The 21,314-nt window shown below is 43.4% G+C and overlaps 1 long non-coding RNA gene across 1 annotated transcript; it reads right to left on the minus strand.

The window, feature by feature from the left end:
• Positions 1-936: 936 nt before the first annotated feature.
• LOC137851663 (uncharacterized) lies at positions 937-16,790 on the minus strand. Its single transcript, XR_011093335.1, has 2 exons — positions 16,738-16,790; positions 937-2,214 (listed from the first exon to the last, which is right to left on the minus strand). It is a non-coding gene; the product is annotated as an uncharacterized lncRNA (long non-coding RNA).
• Positions 16,791-21,314: the final 4,524 nt, after the last annotated feature.

Consider the following 21,314-nt stretch of genomic DNA (forward strand, 5'->3'; position numbering starts at 1 on the left):
ATAATCATGAGCAATAGTCATAAAATCTGTCATTGACCTTCCTGGAGCCTCAAGGACATCTGTGAGGGCTATGGGAGGAACACCACGTGCAGTGGCTGTGCTCAGAGCAGCCTCGATTTACAGCCCCATCTGTAACTGCAGCATTTGGCCTGAAATAGAGGCTGAAGCAGCTCCCGAAGCCACGTGATGCCCATGTCCTGGCTCAGCAGCCAAACCACACCAGACCAAGCAGTGCTCTGCTTGACTTTTCCTCCCCTTCATCCAGCCCACCTTAGCATTTCCCAGCCCCGTTTTAATGTGGGACAGGTTCAGCTCTTGTGGACCTTCAGGGACATCCACAGGTCCCTGCCCTCACAGACGTAGCTGTGCCTTGCAGCAGCATTGTGCTTTCTTCTTCCTTCTCCTAATTTGCCTTGTTCCATACCTCACCTTCCTAATACCACCAGAGAAACCTTATCACAGTTTGTTGAAGCACAGCTCTGTATTAAACAGGGATCCCAGAATAAGTCAAAGAGGGAGAGAAGGGTTCATCAGTGCAGATGGATACATTTTTGTGGAGGCAGCTGACCAGTTCTCCACAAAGCATCTGGAGCTTTCTCAGCTCTCCAGAACAGCCTCCATGCCTCCAGATGACTTCCCATAAAAGTGTTGGGGGGGCTTTGATATCAGGGTATGCATCCTTAGGAAAAGGGGAGGGGTAAAATCGCAGAGGTCGGGGGAACACTCAACAAAAGTCCCTGCAGCACCTCCAACCCCAGCCAGCCCTCGCGGTCCTGTGCCAGAGATCGCAGATTGGGTTTGAGCAATCGTGAGCTGGAAAAGCAGAGCAGAGCTGCCCAGGTCAAACCAGATACTTAACTCTGCTTGCTTTTTGTGATGGGTGGGGAAGTTCAGGGAAAATTAGGATGATAAGAAAGAACAACAACAAAAAAATAATAAGAGTAATGAGAAATTACACTTTGAAAGCATCAGCCTCCCCGGTACACATCGTCTGAGCTTGGCTATCAATGAGTGGTTCAGGCAGTTTCACAACTCAAGCTCATTAAATTCCCTAGAAGTGACAAAAATTTTTGAAGTTCGGTGTCTCACAGGAACACACTATATCCCGTCTTCCAGCCAACAGACATCACACGGCGTTTATAATCTATTATTTTTGCTGATGCTAGAGCAGAATTCCGACCCTGGAGGGGATAAAACTAGTCCAAATGATAACAGCTTAAACAACATTAAAAATAAGCAGATGTTCAGATAGATATTCTTTACTTTTGTCTCTGACAGAAATTCCTCTGTGAGGGGAGAATTTCAGGCTGTAATGGAGGAGTCAGATCTTTTCTCATTCCTGCCTTCCCATTGACTCAATGCATGTGGAGCACTCATGTAAAGGTTTTTTCCCCCAGGAAACCAATCTTATCCTAAAATGGTGTGGAATCAAAGGGATGGATTCCCCTCCCTCTTGCACTGATCTCCAATTGTGTTAATGGCTCTCTGTGGACATATATAAGCAAAAGTGAAGTCAACTATCAAACTATCCCCTATGTGAGAAAGCAAAAGAGTTTTTCTGTGCATTGGGTTTTGCTATCATATAAAGCACCGGAGTCATTCTGGAAAAAGAAATCCACCATTGAGAATCTCAGCTGAGACCTGAATAAATAATTTGAGGCTGATATGAAGGGAAGGCATACAAATTGAGAAATCCATAGCTGCAAAAGCAGTGGTTTGGTTCCCCTCCATCAGCCCACCTCTTGCAAAGGGACGCATGCCAAAATGCTGACACCAGGTACTTAGGAACAAAAGTAGAAGGCTGCAAATGGAAACCTGTAGGCAGCAGATAGTGCACAGTAGACTTTATCGTCTATTATCTAGGAGCCAGAAGAATGAAATGTATAAATAGAAGCAATAACCTGGTGATGGGCAACACCCCAAAAGTTCAATCTGGAGACAATATCCCAGGTTATTTGAAAAAGCTTCCCTGGAGCTTGGATGGTAATCTCTCCTGAGCAAACATTTCTGGTAAACACAGGACTTCCTGGCTGGGGCTCGGCAGGAAGCCCCGCAACCAAAATCTTCTCAACCCATCTCCTTCTGCCATGGGCACAGTCCAGGGCTGATGCACAGCTCTCCGTAGACTTGTGTGATTCACCGTGTAGTCATCTGGTGGCTCAGAAGAACGTAGAATGGAGGGGAAAGCTCCTGAGTTTCAGAAAGCAGGCAGATCTGCAGAAAGGACAAGCGACTGTTAGCCCCTTTGCTTGAAAGACAAAAGGAACTGGTAAGCTGGAGTGGTTGGGGGCTGTGGTGGAGAGGGTGCAAGAGAAAATTGGTTCAGGTTTTACTTGTGGGCTCCTCTGCTTTGTGTGCCCCCTTCCTGCGAGGTCCTGGGACCATCAGCCTGCCAGGAGGAGAGGAGGGAGACAGAAAGGCTGCTGTGTCTACAAGGAGGTGCATCTCAAGACAGGCTTTTCCATTATGCTTTGCACATACATCTAGCCACAGACAAAGGAAGTAACTCATTCAACAGCTTTCGTGGTGAAAATTACTTCAAGCTTTGTTCCACGCCTGTGTGCCAAGCACACCCACGGTATGAACTCCGCAGTGACAGCAATGTACACACACAGGGACACATCCCACCAGTGGCACTAAGAAACTTAAGAAAACGGTTAGCCATGTATTATATGGAACTAAAATTAAACCTGGAGGTGAAAAGACAATCAACAAAGCCACAGCACTGAGTCCCCTGAAATAGGAAACGTCCATCTGCGGAGGAGGCCCTGCCTGCCTGACGTGAGCGGGGCACCGGGAGGCGCTCAGCCCAGCGTGGGGCACGAATCACCTCCCTTGGCTTTGTGTTTACTCTCACTTTTTGCCTAGGAATACTATAAGCTCATGACTGTGTGTTCAGCACTATACATGCTCCACCAGAACTATTCATGCCCAAAAGAAATGGAAAGGTGGACCAAAACAAGAAGGAGCAAGGTGGTTATGCCAAAGGGTCATCAAATCTTGTAACCAAATCTTGTTACTGAGCACAGGAAGGTGGTTCTGGTGGTGGGTTGTGGTGTCATATTGGGGATGGGGGGAGATGGGACTTCCAGGTAGGCTGCAAAGAAATGCAGTCAGCAATGAATGGGTCTGCAGTTTATTATAGAGAACAGGAGAGATGGTTCAGCTGAAATCCACGCAGTTTGGAAGGCCATCAGCTGAAACTGAGGCTTTTCCGAGGTCTGAAGAACATAAAAATGAGAAAAATCATGCAGAATAGACAAAGGAACAAGAAGAATATGATAAAGAGCAGGGAGAGGAAAGCTTGAACAGAAGGAAATGTGCAAGTTTTATTTTTGGCCACATGTTTCACTGCAGAAAGCAAACACTACATAATGGGCACACCAGTGCTCCAGAAACCACATCTCAGAGATACCATTAGCTCCGGACTTTCACAGCGTATATAAGCTCAAAAAGACAAATATATACTTTGTGTAATAATGGTCCGAGTAAAGGCTGCAGAGACCATTACCACACCAAAAGGCTAACCCAGCCAACCACAGTCTGGTAGGTTACACAAAGCTGCATTCTAGCAAGTCAATGAGGCTCCGCAGAGCTCTTCAAACGGCAGAAATGACAGGAAAGCAAAAGCATTTCTGAACCGGAGGGGCAAATCCTGTCCAGCCAGTCGCACAACACAGTGCGAGCTATGCGTAATGATCTGAGGACAGAAACATAAAGAACGAGAAAATAATGCTTTTTAAAGCCAGTAATTGTTTCCTATGGTTTCACAGAGCTGTGCTGAATAAAATGCATTTGTTATATTATGACAGTGGGTCACAGAAACCATAGCAAGGGAGGAAAACGCAGGAAGATTATATGTTGTAAGAAGACTTAGCTACGGTAAAGATGAACATAAAAAGCAAAACTGAATAGAGATCTAGAATTTCTAAATTACCCTTGGCCCAAAAGTCTGGCTTACCACTGGAATAGTATAATTATAAAGCTGGCATAAAACAGGACATGTATCTAGTTACTAATTTCTTACTAGCAATAGCAGCAAAACAGTTTCTGCCAGTAGCGGCTCTCTTGACAAAAACCTTGTGTCTTCTACATGATGTGACCTATAGGGAAAACTGGTTTTAATCAGTCAAATCTATAAATGGTATGCAGTTGTGGTCGCTCCTCTCAGATGTCAAAAGGAACAGAGGAGAAAGTGGGGGAGAGGGAGGAGGGATCTTCGCTGTAATTTCTGATTTAACACTTCACTTTCTCTGAAATGCATAGTGGAATCTGGAGGTTTAGGAGTTGGCCTCTATTGCACAGGCCAGTGAGAGCACAGGAAAGGTGAAAAAGATAAAATAACTAAAATAATAAATTAAATTGAAATAAACAAAACAAAATAAACAAAATAAAACAAAATAAAATAAAATAAAACAAAATAAAACAAAACAAAACAAAATAAAATAAAATATTACATTACTGTTCTAGCCCCAGTGCCCCAGTCAAGTTTTGACTGCAAATACAGATTTTTTTTTTCATGGCTGCAGTTGTGAACTCAGTTACTCTAATCTCTGTTTTCCAGCACACACTTAAGCCTAAGCACATGAGCTACACCACTAAAGTCAATGGCACAGCTCCCATGCCAAGATGTTAAGCATGTGTTCAAGTGTCTCACTGGGTCTGTCCAAAGCGCTTGGACAGAAAATAATCCTGAATTGTTTTCTTTCTCTGTGAATGTGGTAGGAGTCCATTAAAACCAGCAGTCAATGGAATGGTGTCAGTAAATTAACATTTATGCGTCTTATACCATATTGCAGTCTGGGCACAGTTTCGGGTTGTGTAGAGTTTTTTGTCTATCCTTTTTATCAGTGAAGAAATTGTCAGTGAAAATAAAAATAAAAAAGTAAAACACTAGAATTTTTGCCATAAGTTTCTGCTTCCCACAGGATATTTGAGCTTTTGACAAAAATGTGAACCCCTGAAAACCTAATAATTTGGCTGCACTGAAAAGTATACAGATTATGGTTAAAACAGCTTCTAATTTGCTGATGAAAAGACAAAATTTTGTGCAGAACTAAATCCCAGCCATTCAGCTATTGAGCTGAACACATTTCCTTGGGCAACACATGATGATCAGATTTGTATTAGAAAAGCACAGTCCCTTTCACATCAAACGACCCGGTTTTAACCAGAGTTTTGCAAACCTCTGATTTATGCTTAGCATTTGAAATGTTATTTATTTAATTGTGCGTATGCATATTGTGCATACATAAATTTCCCCGTTATTTTGGTACGTCAAGGGCCCTCCACGATGCCCAAGAGCTGCCAGGGCACTCGAGCATTTATGGCCTGTGATTCAGAGCGGGTCTGAAGGTCATTAGGGGCCGGGTGAGGACGAAGCTCACATGACAGCCAGTTTACCGTGATTGATTGTTGTGTTGTAAAATATTATGAAACCTCAGCATTAACTCTTTGTCTCCACACGGTGCCTACAAGCGGCGGTGAAAGCCATCAGCCATGGCAGGGCACGGGCCCAGGCAGTGCTTGTCTCTCCAGCTTCTCCAAATGGTTTTCTAAGAAACGTCACAACACTGCCAGAAGGTTGGAAAAGGGTCACCAAGGCTGACAGATAATGGTTTTCAAAAGCAAACAAAACCTATGAGCTGAAGAAATGCATTTTCTCTTGAAAAAAATCTGCGTGCACCTCCACAGTCATGCAATAAAGGAGGTCACTGAACTGTGCTGCGCTAGGTGATGGCATCTTGCCTGGTCCATGGGTAACATCGACCCATGACCACCTCCTCCCTCCTGCAGCCAGCAAAACGGACAGAGCCACTTCACAGGTGCAGCAACAATCACCCCACACTGGCTGCACGCCACTCTCTGGTTTTGGATAAAGTAATAATTTTGTCAGGACAGATGAATTAGTTCCCTCCAGATACTACTGGCAGAGTCTTTACCCAGCGGTACCCACATGCCGCCTGCTGCCAGGGACCGTACACTTACCATGCACCAAGCCCACAGCTATCATCCCAATCATCCATGCATCAAGCCCACCATCCTTTCTTCCAAAATCCCATAGGCCTCCCTCAGCCTATACTCAGCTGTAGTGCACCCAGCAATAAGGCCACATGCACGTGACGTGTTGCACGCACATATTCTCGCCATATGACCAGAAGTGCACTGTAATATGATCAAGGGCATCTGGTTTTTGGTGACACAATAAATACAGCTGTTTGTATGGCCAAGAAGAGGAAGAAGAAGGAAAGAAGGCTCTGGCATAAGTCTCAAGTACTTCGAAAAGAGATTGCCCTGCTTATCTGCTCTCACATCTGTCCAGTAATAGAGAAATAGGCAACTCCACAGCTCCTGCAGTGAAGCAAAAACAGCAGATCAAGAGCTTGTTTCTCTTATACAGCACTGATCCCTTAATTCTTACTATAATTCATTGTCACCAATCCCTGCCATACACCTACTGAGCAACAACCTAACCCTTCACTGGTCCCACTGCAAGTTGTTCTCCACCATCAGGCACAGCACTGGAGGAATGAGTGGAATTACCCCCAAAATAAGACAATTTGTTAATAAAGGCAGCAGAATCAAATCTTTAAATATAGATCCTACAGATGGCATCTCATGATCTCCATTCTGAGTTTTGCAGATGGTATAAAAATGTATTTTTTCACCCTTATATTTGTTTGCCTGGTGATGTCATTCACATTATCGCAAAGACCGGGCTGAGAGTCTTCAAAGGAAAGGGTTTGTTTAAATAAAAAGAGATCTCTTCTTGTCTGATTCTTTTAGACAATGATTGACAGTTTTGCTTTCTGCTTAAAGTGGAACTTCAAATCAGGAAGAAAAGATTACAGAAAACAAACCCCAAACAGTCCAATTCTTAAAAGTCCTCTTTTTATTTATGTTTTTGTTATATTTTATTACGGAAAAGTAAAGTTTTCACTTTTACTGAAACCTAGTATAGAGTCATTTATTTTCTGTATACCAGTAAAACCAATCAGATGAAAAAATATTTTCTGCCAGAGCTAGAAAGCAAATTCAGTTCACCAAGAAAAGCTTGTTTCCACAGGCTTTGAGCCTTTTATAAGTTATACGCAACCTTCCATCTCCAATTATTATAGACATAAATTACAAGGTGCGCTAAAATACTTAGTCCTTTTTTTAGAGCAAAATGCTGGGTTTAGTTCTCCTGGTTGCTGCTGAAGAATAAATTGTATCATTATAGCCTTCTTTGGGGTCTTGTTATTCTGACTTTTTGACTCTTGCGAGCTGCAGTCTATACAATGCGCAACTGTATTTGTTCACAAGGAATGCTTTGGTTCCTTTTGACTTTTTCCTTTCCACTTCCTAATGGTTTACATGTAGAAGCAGAACTTTTGAAAAATTACCTAACACATACTATGTTTAATGAGTACATTTAAACATACTTTAGCTACAAATCTTATCAGCTGATTACTTAACCTTTGTGGATAGGCTAAATATTTTCTTCGACGCTTAAATAAATATGATACATGGTTCCCGTGGAAAGCCTAATGAGAAGGAAGTTGTTTTTAAACTTAAGTCAAGAGTTTTCATTTAATTTATTTTACCAGTATTTTTTTTCCAAGTGATCAAAGAAAGCAGTTTGCATGGCAGGCCTAAATTGCCAAAAGACAAATTAAGTACTAAAATACTAATTCTGGTATACTGTATTTGGGGGATGGGAGCTGCGTGCCATCTGGAAGGACAGTCAAGAACTTGCCATACACTATGAAACACACGGTATGAGGTATCAAGTCAAAATCCTGCCACCTTTAAATCAAGGTGGGTTTAAATAATTAAAATCAAGGTGTGTGCATTTCTCTCATATTTCAGCAACAATAAGACATGTAAAATCCCTAGCAGTTGTCCTGGCTCCCCTTAGTGCCCCGTGAACTGTACAAAGCCTTACTCCAGAGCACCAGCCTCCATGCATCAGCCTGAGCACCTAGGGCTGGACAAGCAGTCTGTCATGGTGATTTAAGAGCTTGTGTGTGCATGTGGTGACACCACAGAGAAGGGCTGGTGCATTTTGCAACACGTCAGATGCAGTATGGGGCCACAGCATCCCCCTGGTCCCATGCCCCAGGCTGCAGCAGGGCACTGGTGCTCCACAGACACAGGAGAGGCAGGTGCTGCAAGGTGAGGGATGCCACAGAGCACCTCCTGCTCCGCATGTGAGATGTCAGACACCACCACACATACCCACACAGTGCAACGGGACACTTGCAGCAGTGGGTGGCCCAGGCTGGGCTAGGTGGGCACAGCAGGAGGCTCTTTTGGGGCACGTGTCCTTTAATGGGGTCCCTAGCCCTGCTCTGTGGTACAGCTCCATCTGAAGCCAGTATGTAGCAGGTAAACATCTCCTGACCTCTGCGCCCAGCAAAGCGCTGGCTGCCACTGGAGGAGTGTGGCCAGCCACATGCTGTAAGGAACACATTGCTGCAGCCTTTTGGGTCAACCTGTCAAGACAACAGGTACACAAAACCAGGAACCACGTGTAACCAAGCACAAAGCAGTGCGACAAAGAGCACGTGGAAAGGAGCTTTACCTCCCTTTCTCAAACAGGCTCTTACTATCAAAACCATCCAAGTCACAGACCTTCCTTTCTTCCTGAAACCGAGACATGGAACACACACAGAACACAGCCAGTGCTTCACAGGAAGAATGCAGGAGAGCACTTGGGCTTTATTCTGGGTGAGAATAAAGGGGGATGTGGAAAAGCACTGACGTCATGAATGAAAGAAGTTGAATAGGTCAAGAAGCAGAGATGTGAGCTTAAGGAAATGGCAAGGCACACAAGAGAAGATAAGGGAGGTTGTACAAATAAATAAGCACACAGAAATGAGAGTGCTGTGAACAAAGGCTTACTCCAGAGCTCCGGTTCACAGCCCCCTTTCAGTCTGAGAGCCCCTAGAAGGCTTCAGAGGAGGGGTGGACCCTTTTAGGAATTACACATACGGACATCATTGTATAGCACCCGCAAGCTTGTTTTCCTTTGTTGCCTTCTGCAGATTGTGCAGCAGTGGCCTGCAGGCATCTGCACACTCTCCCTGTGTGTGCAGACCCTTGGCTGGAAAGAGCCCAACTTGTGTAATTAAAAATGAAAAGAAGCAAAACGGCAAAAGGGAAAATAAATAGTACAAGCGAGCCTGGCTTAGCACGCCTTTCGTACCCTGGTCTGTTTGGAGAAGAGCAAACAGAGAGGGAACTGAAGCAGTATTAGTTTAGTTGTTACTGGCAGCTCATGTCACCTCAGCTCAGAAACTGAAAATTAATGACTGTACTTACATAGTTTTAATTACTGTTCTTAACTCCTGAGAGTAAACTTCATCTACCCACAGGGAATCTTCTCTTCACTGTTGGAGATAGGTGTTAGAGGCAAATAATAATCATGAAAGAGGTTTGTATCTTTTCCGCTGTGGTTGCATTAATTTGCAGTGACATTTCTTAAATCATGTATTTAGAACCATAATAATTTTTACATCCTACGTGCCAGAAGCAGATACATACATCACACCTGACACTAGGATGAGAGTGCATGCAGCCAGCTCCAAATCCACATAGTCCCTGTGCTTTATTATCTCATTGAATTTGAGCTCCACGGACAGGAGCTCCATGGAGAGGAAGTGATTTACCAACCAATTCGTGTTTATTTAGACTGGTCAACTGAAAGATGTGGCAGCAGAAAAGTCAGCACCAGCTCTACAAATACACCAGTGTCAGGCTGTGTTTGTGGACAGCTGGGTCGTATGTGCAACACCACATCTCCCACTCCTTGCATTAGCTGATGTCTGTTCCATGGACAGTCCAAGGAAAAATACAGACACAAATGTTTAATTTATACTACCTGAATTAGAAAGTGTAATGAGGCACAGAAGTGATTAGTGGGTTGTATCCTGGGCCTCGCTTCACTAGTTCTTAATGTTCACCCACAAGACAGCAAGGCCTTCATGTGCCCCTGGGAAGACAAACAGTCCACGGTGATTTGCTTTAATTTTTAATATTTTTCCTCAGATTTTAATAGGGCTGATGACAGTGAACATGAACTGAGTTGTAAACACAGCATTGCAAGTGGAAAGAAGCCGTGCAAATGGAAATTACCACTTCCGAGCTGGAAACGAGAGCTGGGAGGCTGAGACCTTTTTGCAACAGACACAGTGACCAGGCTGCCTCCAGCTCAGAGCTGAAAGCAGTACAAAATAGAACTGCAGGGCCAGTGAAAAGCTATTACACATTCACAGGGACAGTTATTAAAGGACAGTTATTGCTCAATGATGTTCCATCTCTTAAGCCAGGTGATGCACAGTAGCAAAACTACTGTCTGGATTTTAAAAGGATGGGCTGGGTGTGGAGGTGAACCAGGAGAGCATTGCTGTATCTTAATGCTACCTACAAGACTAGAACACATTACCAAAGCTTTGTTTTGTTTTGTTTTTTTCCACAGAAACTTACTTAACAGGTGAGCTGTCAAGCTGGACACAATAAAAATAATTCTGCAATTCACTTGCAGGCTCCATAGAAGCAATGCTTCATGTTTGTGGCAATCAGCATTGTGGCCTTAGTAATGCTGGCGTGGAACTTGGGCAGCAGCTTTTTATTGCTGCTAATTTGAGACAACCTGGGTTGAAAAGCTGTCCCCTTGCAGGCTACAAAAAAGGTTATGTGTGCTATAAATGTCTTCTGGGCTCTATGGAGTAAATCACTGGCTTAGAACTATATCGAGGAAAGGAGAGACAAAAAACATAGAAACAAACCAAAACTGGAACAAAATGCAACATACCTCTAACAAAGGCAGCTTCTGCCTGTCTACCAGAATACTCTTATCTTGATTTACAGACAAAGGAGGTATGGGAAGATGTCATTTATCTGGACTAGAATAAAGCATTTGATACCCTGCCAGATGGAAACTATTAGTTCAAGTAGAGAAAGTGGGGATTAAGATAAGAATTGCAAAGTAGTTAAGGAGTTGGCTAAAAGGGAGGTGCCAATGGGTTAAGCTGAAAGGAGGAAAATCACAGGCAGTTTTGCAAGAGTCAGTATTAGTATCAATCCTATGTATTTATTCAACAATTATGGCACAAAAGAGTGTCTAGTGAAACTTTCTGATGACTGGGGTTGAGAAGCCTTGCCCATACAGCGAAGCAGCAAAATGTTAAATAAGAGGCCAATGGTCTTGAGAAATGATAGACATGGAGGGAAATGTCATTAAATAAGATAAAAGACTGTGCACTTAAGAATTACTAAGTAGGAGCTTGTGCCAACAAGCCAGCAGTGCAGCCTAACCACTGGAAAAGGTAAATGTCACCTAGAATGAAGTAAAGCATTTCCACTACAGGAAGGAAAGTATTACTGAAATCAATAAATGCCAGGCACTAGCAGGACCTCATCAAGTTTTTGACCATGCCCAGTTTTGGTCACCAAGGCTACGCATATACTATCGAAAGAAAACATGCTGAGGACTGCTGTCTGGCTTGGAGGCCAAGCAGCGTGGCACAGAGCATGTCTATAAGGCCATCAGAGTCAAGCCCAAATTACGTTTTAAGAATGGTGTCTGGCCTTCACTAGCTCCAAAACCAAGCCCAAGTATTGTCTGGGAGAGTGCTAATTAAAACAGGCAAAAAAATCACATTGACAGTAAATCAAATGCAAGTCCCTTTGGCCAAATCCTTGTCTCTAGTTAGTCTTCTGGAATGGAACTACACCAATGTGCCCAGGATTGGTGCTAGATTAATGCATGCTGAAGAAGAAGGCTACTCAGATGAGGGATAAACTGGAAAGCATCTTTTAAGAAGAGGTGGGAAGCTCTTGTATCGTCTAGCAACATAGAGGCTGAGAAGGTAGATGGCTGGCATAAACAAGAACTAGAGGAGAAATATTTAAACCAAAAGACAAGACTTGCCATGAGTAAATCAAGAAATAATCTTATCCATTTATCCACCAGAGGAGAGGGATGGAGCAGCCTTCCAGGGGAGATAGTGGAAAAAAATAATTTTAAGAAGGAACTTGATAAGTTTTCTGTGGCAGATACCCACAGCAGGCCAAAGGAATATAAAAATGATGCATGCTGTGCCATGATATATTACAGTCCTGCCCCATTCCATGGTTTGAACTCTCTTTACCTCCCTCTAATTTTCCTCCTTGCACAAAACAAGGCAGCATTTGCAGATCCTGGTAGGTCTCTCAGAGGCTGCTGAGATGAGTGAAGGTAAACAGATCCACACTCATTCCACCCATTTCTAAGTTTGCACCCTTGTCTGCATCCAGTGTCACTTCTTTGCCCAAAACATTGATCATCCTAAGTGGAGGCACTAGAAAACAGGTCTTATGAAGGAGATACACAAAAGCTTTAGTTGTGTGTTGCTGGTTTTGTTCAGCCAGTCCAATTTCACTAAAGAGCAATTAAATCAAAAGGGGGCCTAGGGAAGCTTATCTTCTTCAGGAAGCATAGCACACATTTTTTTATGAATCGCTCAATGGTAAGTCTAAAAACAGACAAAGATAAACAGGAGTGGGGGAAGCTGTACCTAATAGCTCACACATTAATTCCAGCTTTGTCTTGTTTCACTCATACAAAGATACAGCTGCATAATCTACTCATCAGCTAAGCTGAGCCTCTCCTTACATTTCCAGAGGTCATAACCATTAGTTATTTCCATATCATAATTTAAAGAAGTTGTAAGCCTTTTCTGGGCTGCAACTTGTAGATCATCCCCCACTAAGCTAAGAAGCTGACGCTAAGCTTCCAAGCGATACTCAGACATTTCATGCATGAAAATACGTGGAAAAATTTAAGGGCTACATCCAGACTGAAAGCCATGGTCAAAGGCCTCATGGAGAGCTGGGATGGGAGCTCTTCTCCTGTTCAGTGGCAGGTATTACAACTCAGAGGTTTGCTCTCTCTCTTCAGGCTACTTCTACTGTGGCAATAAACTGTGTGTATAAATTCAGTCTGGAGCTGAAACACCTTCAGCTTTTTTAAAAAAGTTTCTCTGAACACAGTTTATTCCCTTGAAAAGAAAATGGTTTCAGCAACAACAACAAAAAGGATTCAACCAAAAAATCCTCTAGCTGCCAGACTTTTTCCATTTACCTATAAAAGCCATCAGGGAAAATAGTTGCTATTTGACATTTAAATAAGAAGTCTTCCCCTGTGATGCAGTGTGGTAGTTACAAGGGCGTAGTCAGACGTTTGCTAAGTAGGCTGTAGTTATAATTTTTAATTTCCTAGAGGCAACATTCCCCCTCACCCTCCCCAAACCCAAGTCTCCTATATGGCAGTGTCATGGGCTGTTGCCATGCCACCAGCCAGCCACTGATCTTTTTTGAGAACAAACGTGTGCTTATTATGAAGATTAAACTGGTGACACCATTTATCCTCGTGCCAGACACTGAGGGTACAGCATCCCCACGCTGCTTTTCAATGACATTAATCTGACCTGGACTGACCACACTCTTCACAACAGCACAGTTTCTCCTTAGCCAGAGCTGGAGCTTGGATGAATTGCACTTTATTCACTATAAAGCCCTGAGTCTCTCTGAAGAGAACTTTCTGAATATTTCCCCTAAGTTTACCAAGCATTTCCTTGTTCCCAAACCACTGAAAAGCTGGTGGGGAACAGGGGGTGAGGGAATCCCCACAGCTGCAGCCTCCAGGGCTCTGTAGGAATGACTTCTCATCCTCTCTAACCAAAAATCTTGCCAGGCTGGGAGGTTTCTCTCAAGTCCAGTGGATTTTGGATTCACGCCTCAGAATGTTAATTGTGGAAGAGGAAAACATGGCTTGATGAGTGGATGCAAGAAAAGCAGCTAGAATACACCAGCATCATAAAAGCATCATCTGTAAGAGACTTCATGACTGGTCTACATAATATATCATAGCAACAGCTTTGAGTGGTTGGCACTCAGGACGAAGTCCCTGGGGGGCAAGAAACCACCTTTGGAAGGGAGGAAGGACAACAAACCTGATGATTTTCAGTAGCCCTTCTTGTTCTCCCAGCCCTGCTGCCAGATACACCAACTCCTTGCCACTGAAGAGGAAGCACAAAAGCAGAGTAGGTGCTCCACTTTCAATCCTGCCTTCCCCTTGTCTCCTTCCCTCACCCCTACCCTGCATCCAGTGTGTTTCTCCTCACTGGCACCCAGACACTGCCTGCTCCTGGCTCCAGTGACCCTATTCCTTTGTTAGAAGAGCTCCTGGCTTAGGATGTCTCTTTCTCATCAAGATTTTCTGTGACCCATGGGAGGTGGGGCAGGAGGAAAAAGGAAGAGACGACAAGCCAAGTTTCATCATGCTCAGATGCAGTTTCACATCCAGGAAATGTAAGACCCTCCAGTCACAGAGCTGACAAAATCACAACAGGAGCCACGCACCCTAATGCAGATGTTAGATGGTGTGTGTCTCCAAACTAACTTACTATTAGCCTTCCCACAAAACCACAAAGAGTAGGGGGAGAGGAGTTAACACATCTCCTTTCGGGTTTCGTTTAACAAATGTGACAACACTTCATGGAGAGAGAGGCAATTTCAAAAGTGATGGAAAAAAAAAAAAATTATATGTCCTAGGCCCCACAGTGCATCTCCCATGCTAAACCCTGTATGGGGAAGCATTACCCTCCACAGACATCAGTCAGGATCCTGCTGGCAAACCGGACCTGACACAGAAATAGCTGTTCCCAAATCTGACACTACATGTCTGCACAAGAAATCACGGGTCGCTTCTTCCTGCCGCCGGAGTGGAAAGGGAGAAGAGACTTGTAGCAAAGCCCCGCAGAGAGGAACAATGCACTCGCCTGGCCGCCCTCCATCTCCCAGGCCTCGCCGGAGGAGCACGCTCGCTGCCCTCCCCGCCAGTCGCACGAGGGAAGGATCGATCCGGTTCCCAAGGTCCATCCTCGCACACAGTATCAACCCCAGAAGTTATTTATAGTCCCTCAGAAAGTGACGGGCGACATGGATGTGAATGGGAGGGAGATTCAGACCAGATGTCCGCGGGCTCTTTCCAACCAGGCCCACATCAATGCGCAGCTCACAAGCCGGAGCTGTCTTGTGTCAAACCACTGTGGTTACCCGAGGACCAGAGTGATAGCATCGAGCCGGCAGCAGTGCAGGGGAAGGGATTCTTGTTTGCTAATTGAATAGGAGCCTCGACCAAACAAGAACAATGCGCAGCGCTGAGGCTACAGGGCTGCATTGTGAGAGCCTCTGCGAGAAGGGGGCCGCCGCTGCCAGGCCCATTGTTCAGCCCTATCTCCATCTGCTCCCAGGCCAGAGTTCCTCACTCTTGATGGGGCCAGCCATAAACATCTACCCATGTAGATCCATCAGCAACCTCCACCCATGGTGGCATGTCCCAGACAGGGGTGCTGCTGGGCCCGTGCGCTGTTGGAGGTGGAGTGCTCGTTCAAGCTCGGGATGTGCTCTTCATGTTTTCAACATCGCCAGTGAATCCAAAGCTCTTACCACAGCCTTATTGTTGCTGTTACTATGAGACCAACTCCACAATAACTGCATTTTTCCAATGCTGGATAGAGCGGATGCACTTTGCCAGCAAGGGATTGTGCTTTTTTTTTTTTTTTCCTTTCTTAAATTGCATGTGTTAAATTTTGTTTAATGGAATTAAAGAGGTATGTCCACAGCTGTTGAAGACAGATAAGCATTGCTGAAGTCAACAGAGTGCACGCTCATTTGTGCAGCCAAACCCTGGACTAGAGTTTTACCAACAGGCATCTGAACAAAGTACCATTAAACCAATCCCAACGTTGAAACCAAGAGACCAACCATTTGCTAACAACAAAAAGGAGAAACAAAAAGTAAAGGAGGGAAAAAGCGAGGGACACAAAGGAAGGGAGAGGAGAATCCAGTAGAAACAGGAGACCCTGGAACCACTTTCTAAAAACAACCAACAAACAATGCTAATGAATCTCCCCTGAAACACACCTCTGTCATTAAGTCTTTCACCTTTTCTGTAAATCTTTACCCCTGGCCTGTCTCAGCTGGTGAGCACAGGCTCCCTGGGGCTGTCTGGGCTGGCGTGAGGTAGGATACAGGATGAAGAGCCATTGCTCAGCCACTGGCTCAAGATAATGAAGGACTTCATACACCATTCAATTACACAAAGCTAGAATCCTAGATCCTTTTCTAAAGACCTGACATTTAGCCCATCTGTCACACAGTTTCAGGACCTATCAGAAAGCCCAGAAACATGTGAGAGATTCTTCAGATAAAATAAGACATTTAGAAAAATAGCACTGAAAAATCAATAGGAAATGTTGCAGAGTTTTGGAATAGTTCCATCGGCTTCATAGTCTTTTCTACATCCTCATACAGTTCTAAATTGCCCTGTAGTGAGGTTCAAAGGCAGAAAAATCTCCCTAAAAGGATGCTTGATTACCAGGAATCTCACAAAGAAATCTGTTCTTTCCCAGACAACTTCCAGATAATAAAATCAAAATTCTAGATTTAGCTAGAAATTTATCTAAATTTATCGCAGGCTATGCCTAATTTGCTTCCTCTTTGAACAAAACCATTTCCTTCCTCCAAGTAGCACTTGTTTGTACTCAGAACTAGGCAGATATGACAGTTTCAGCTAAGTTTTGAAATTAATTCAAAGCTAACGTGAACTCACAAAAATGCAGATACACAGAGGCTAAAATAATCAAAGAGCTAATGCTCTTTGCAAAGAAACAGTTCCATGTTGCATCCAAAGGCTCTGAGGCTCACCCATCACTGCTGGTTATGCAATCTGGCTTGAAGAAAGAGCCACAGGCTTTGAAGAAGATGGTTTAAATAATAACAGCTGTCTTCTCACAGGTGTTAGTTCTTCTGGCTCATGTTTTGCATTCTCCTTACTCAGAGGTAAAAATGAGTTTTCCTGCTGGATAAACCAAAGACCCAGGTAGTCCCAGATCCTGCTTCAGTAGGATCTGGTGCAAGTGCCCCCAGATGAATTCAGGGGTAGGGGTGACTAGGGGGTAAGCAGCAGGAAAGCCCACTGCTGGTAAATTAGCAAGTCACTCACTTTACCTCTCTTACATGACTGCTCATATTATATTTACATTTCTGTCCTGACTGTCCAGATCCAAGCATTTCCGTCCTAGATGGTCTGAGTATCTCCTGGAAATCCTCCTATGCACCCTGCCAGCTCAGGACCCCTGTAATTCCTTAGAGCAGTAAATGCCATGAGGCTGAGTGTGAATTTGGTACCAAAGTGTTTCCCTTGTTTGTTTTATGGTTGTTGCCCTTTTGTTTAACTGAGTGCCCCTTAGTCTACTGCAAAGATGCAAAATGGGAGTGAACCAAAGAGGGCTATCAGATGGTTTTCTCAACAGATTCAGCCTGGTCATCCTTTTCTCTTGTCCTCTTTTTTCTTTTTATTTACAAGCAGAAAAGGTGCAAGCCCACCTGTTCTTCTTTCGTCTGCTACTCAGGTTTAGAATCTGCACTCACCGTAACGCTTTATGAAGTGACTATTCCCATATTCCTTTTATTTTCACAATTGCTTGCTCTGAAGTATATTATACACTCAGAGAATTCAATTACCTTTTTCCTGACTGCCTCTTACAGCAGTTGTAAAGCTGAGTTGTAAATGGGCACCTTCCAGCCACCACATTTCAGCCTGCTTTGGAGGTGTCATGGACCAAGAAAACCATCCAGGCAACTTTTATACTACAGCGGAAACTGAGCCAAAGTGAGTTCAAAACTGGGGTGAGGATCCTTTCCTCTCAGACTTGTCATATGAGGAAATCTGGCTAAAATGAACAAGCACTATTACATTTGGAAAATCCTGAGATGTTTAGTCCCAGATTTACTGGTGGTTCACTTCAATCAATCAGATATTGACTCTCTTTTGCCTAGCAAATAATTTAACGAATGGATTTTTCCTGTGTATAGCCCCATCAGCTTATTACCCAGCATATACCTCAGTTGTGCTTATCCAGCTTTCCCTTCTGATCCCATTTTTACAGATACTTTCCTTCTTGGAATAACAATTATTAAACCACTTGGTGCCTTTCATGGTTAATTATTGCCTTTCTTTAACATAGTCTGCCTTCAAACTGTAGGCTAGGTCTTGAACACACCTCAGCATCCCCACTCTCATTTCCTATGAGATATATAACATTATATATAACATAAATAACATTGAAAAGTCCTTGTTAGTGAATTACATAAATCTGTCACATATTTATTTTGCAAAGTTTCATCATCTAGCAGTTGTTAATGACTACTGTGGTAACATTTTCTGCCTCTCTCATCTGCCTTCCTTGTAGCTGAAGCAGGTGACTTTCCTCACTTTTCTTGTGTTTCTCACTCCCAAGTTATCAGGCTACTGGACTGAAGTTCCTGTTGTATGACTGAAGCAGGTACAACCATCATGTTAAAGGAGTAACTGCTATGAAATGTGCAAAGTTTGAATGTGCTCTTTGGCCCATATTTCATTATTTCATTACTCTTACATACAAAGTATAGTATAAAACTAACCTCTAGAGTACTCCTCCCTTTGGAAAAAAAAAAAAAAATCTCTTTCAAAAATTCATTAACATTTATAGTTCTTCTCCATTTCAGCTGCAAATCTTACAATGAAAGAACCTAATCCCGTCTCACATTATCTCTGAGTGATACAGCACATTCCTTAGTTTAATAAAATAATATTGTTAAGTACTGAGATGGTGTGCCTAAGGCTTTGTTCCATTTTAGTCAGATAAAGTGTGTTATACTAACGTGCTTAAACCAATAGAGCCTGTTTATGTTTTCAAGCTGTAGAGGAGAAAAAAAAATAAAACTTTAGTAGTGCAGAGCACTTTTTTCATAATGGCAGTCATACTACACCTGAAGACACACACAGCACTCTCAAACTAATGCAGAAACTTGTGTAGAGGTGACCCAAGTAATCTGCACTGCACAAATGTTTTCACCCATGTTGCTTTATGTGATAGGAATGACAGGTCCTTCCCTTATCCCCGATCGTTGTGTAGTCCACAATGAGAAAAGAAGACGCACTCATCAACCCATTATATTGCAAAAGCTACACAGGAAAATACAAATTGGAATTCCAGCATTTGGAATAACTCTAGATGCTGCTCTAAGTTAGTAATATGATGTGCATATATTTACTTGTCTCTCTTCATCTTATTGCTGCTTTCCCTATCATGTGCTTATCATCAGGCCTTCTTCTATAGGAGCTTTATTTATCATATACCCCAAGAGGTATTAAGAGAGGAAAAGAGAAAAAAAAATGTGCCCATATAGTCTGTAGCTTACCTTTACAAAGAGGAATGGTATATAATGGTAAGCTATATCCTTCCCAGGAGATAATCCCACGCCAAGGGCAAACCTAAAGGCTGCAGAACACCACACCCACCTCTATTTCCCTGCAGAACAACCATATGTACTAGCACTTTTCAAGGTGGGATTCCTGATAAATGCTTTTCTAGCCAATGCACCACTTCTACTTCTTTATAGTAGAATTTCCAAATACCAATTTCTGCTAAAGACTCTCTCAGTAGCTACTTCACCTGCCTGTAGGCATTCATTTAGAAAGTGCTTAGCACACTTTTGGGTCACAGCGTCCTTCTGACAATGGATTTTATTCAGTTTTTTCACAGATGCCTCTTCAAAACCAATGGAACTAAAAAAAGGTATCCTCCACAAAAGACAATGGGGCAGGTCAACACCCCAGAAGAAAATTCAGCTTTCTTTTTCTGGGAGCACTGAGCTCAAAGAGGTGCAATGTACTGCAGAGGCGCTTTTGAAGGAAGAATAAATCTGGCAGCCACTGCTTGCAGTCCTTCTCCACAGGCAAAGGGGTGTCTGCCCTTCAAAGGAGGGAGTTGTTTGTAAGGAACCCTGCTAGTGACACCTAAGATAATGGAGCAGTGCAAACAGGTCTTTCTGCTTCTGGGCTCGATGCCATACGCTCTTTCAGAGGTCGGGTAGCTGAAGGCAACAGCACTCAAGGGCTCTGCTGCTGCAGGAGGTTCAGGTGGGAATACACCTCAGGGGTGGGAGGGTTTATGCTTAGGGAGAGTGAGTGGAGCTCTCCTTTGAAAAGCGTGAATTCAGCAAACCTGGACTCTTTGTGGTACTGTGCTTTAGTTAATGACTGGCTCCAACCCCAGATTTCTCAGGAAATTTCCACTTGGACCTGGCTCAATGAGATCTCGCCTGCGTGATAATGAAGTGACAACTGGCTGATGCTTCCCTTCTGCTGAGTTTGTAAAGGCGCAGTGATCAACCTGCTTAATTCCCATTTCCACGATATATGTCCCTAAAAGCAGCATCCCTTGTCCCTGTAGGGTGAGCTAGGTGTTTCACAGATGAGCCACCATGCTCTCAGCAGTATGGCTCTGTCTCCTTGGGCATTATGGTGTACCCACGTCCGGAGCCATGGGCTGCTGGCTCCAGTCACTTTGCTGCCACTGCTACATGTGGTATCTGTGCTCCAGAGCTCAAGCACGACTGCCTGCCTCATGTCAAAAAACTGCTTTGGGGCACCTACATAAAAAATAAAAATAAAATAAAAAATAAAAAAAAAAGACTAGGGTCACTGGTTGTGAGATACCTGAGCCGTTGATTTCAGGCTTGTAAGGTTGAAGAACTTTGTTTTCAGAGTCAGGAAAGCATCTTGGAGCACACAGGGCATGAAGCAAATTCCTGTAACGGAGGATAAAGCATCCAAGAAACAGCTGATATCAAGAAAGATGAAAGAATATCTCTCAGGATCTGTTTTTTTAGGACTGAATACCAAAATCCTTAGGAAAAAAAAAAAAAAAAACAGCTCTTTGGAACTTCTGGAAGTGTTTTACTGGCAAGAGCAATTCCAGACTCCGGGCTACATCAGAAAATCCTGGCCCTTTAACTCAGCTAATTGACTTAGTATTTTGGCAATGTGTTTACTCCCCCCTTCCCCTCTTTTATGGCCTTTTCTATTTTAATGGTGTAAAACTCCACAAACTTCTAAAAAAAAAATCCCTCTTTTTTTTTTTCCAGTGTTTTGTTAGACCTTCTCCACCTAGTTAATGACTGGCTGGAGCGAGGTAAGGCCAGAAACGCTTCATGCTCTGGGCACTGGCTAATTAGGTTGTTAGTGGGCTAGAGAGACCAGGACGAGATGGGGAAACACACTACTGTTATAAGCCAGAGAGTGTAAAGGAAAAGAAAGCAAAATAAATATAGAACTGTTATGGTAGGGAAATTACGGTTCTTAACGCTCTATTTTTCTTTAAAAAAACGGCTCCCTTGGGACTTCTTGCAAGCGCTAAAAACAAAATAGGCCAGAAATATAGCTGGCTTGCTTTTTA

This window comes from Anas acuta, chromosome 2 (genome assembly GCF_963932015.1).
Source record: "Anas acuta chromosome 2, bAnaAcu1.1, whole genome shotgun sequence".
Lineage (NCBI taxonomy): Eukaryota > Metazoa > Chordata > Aves > Anseriformes > Anatidae > Anas > Anas acuta.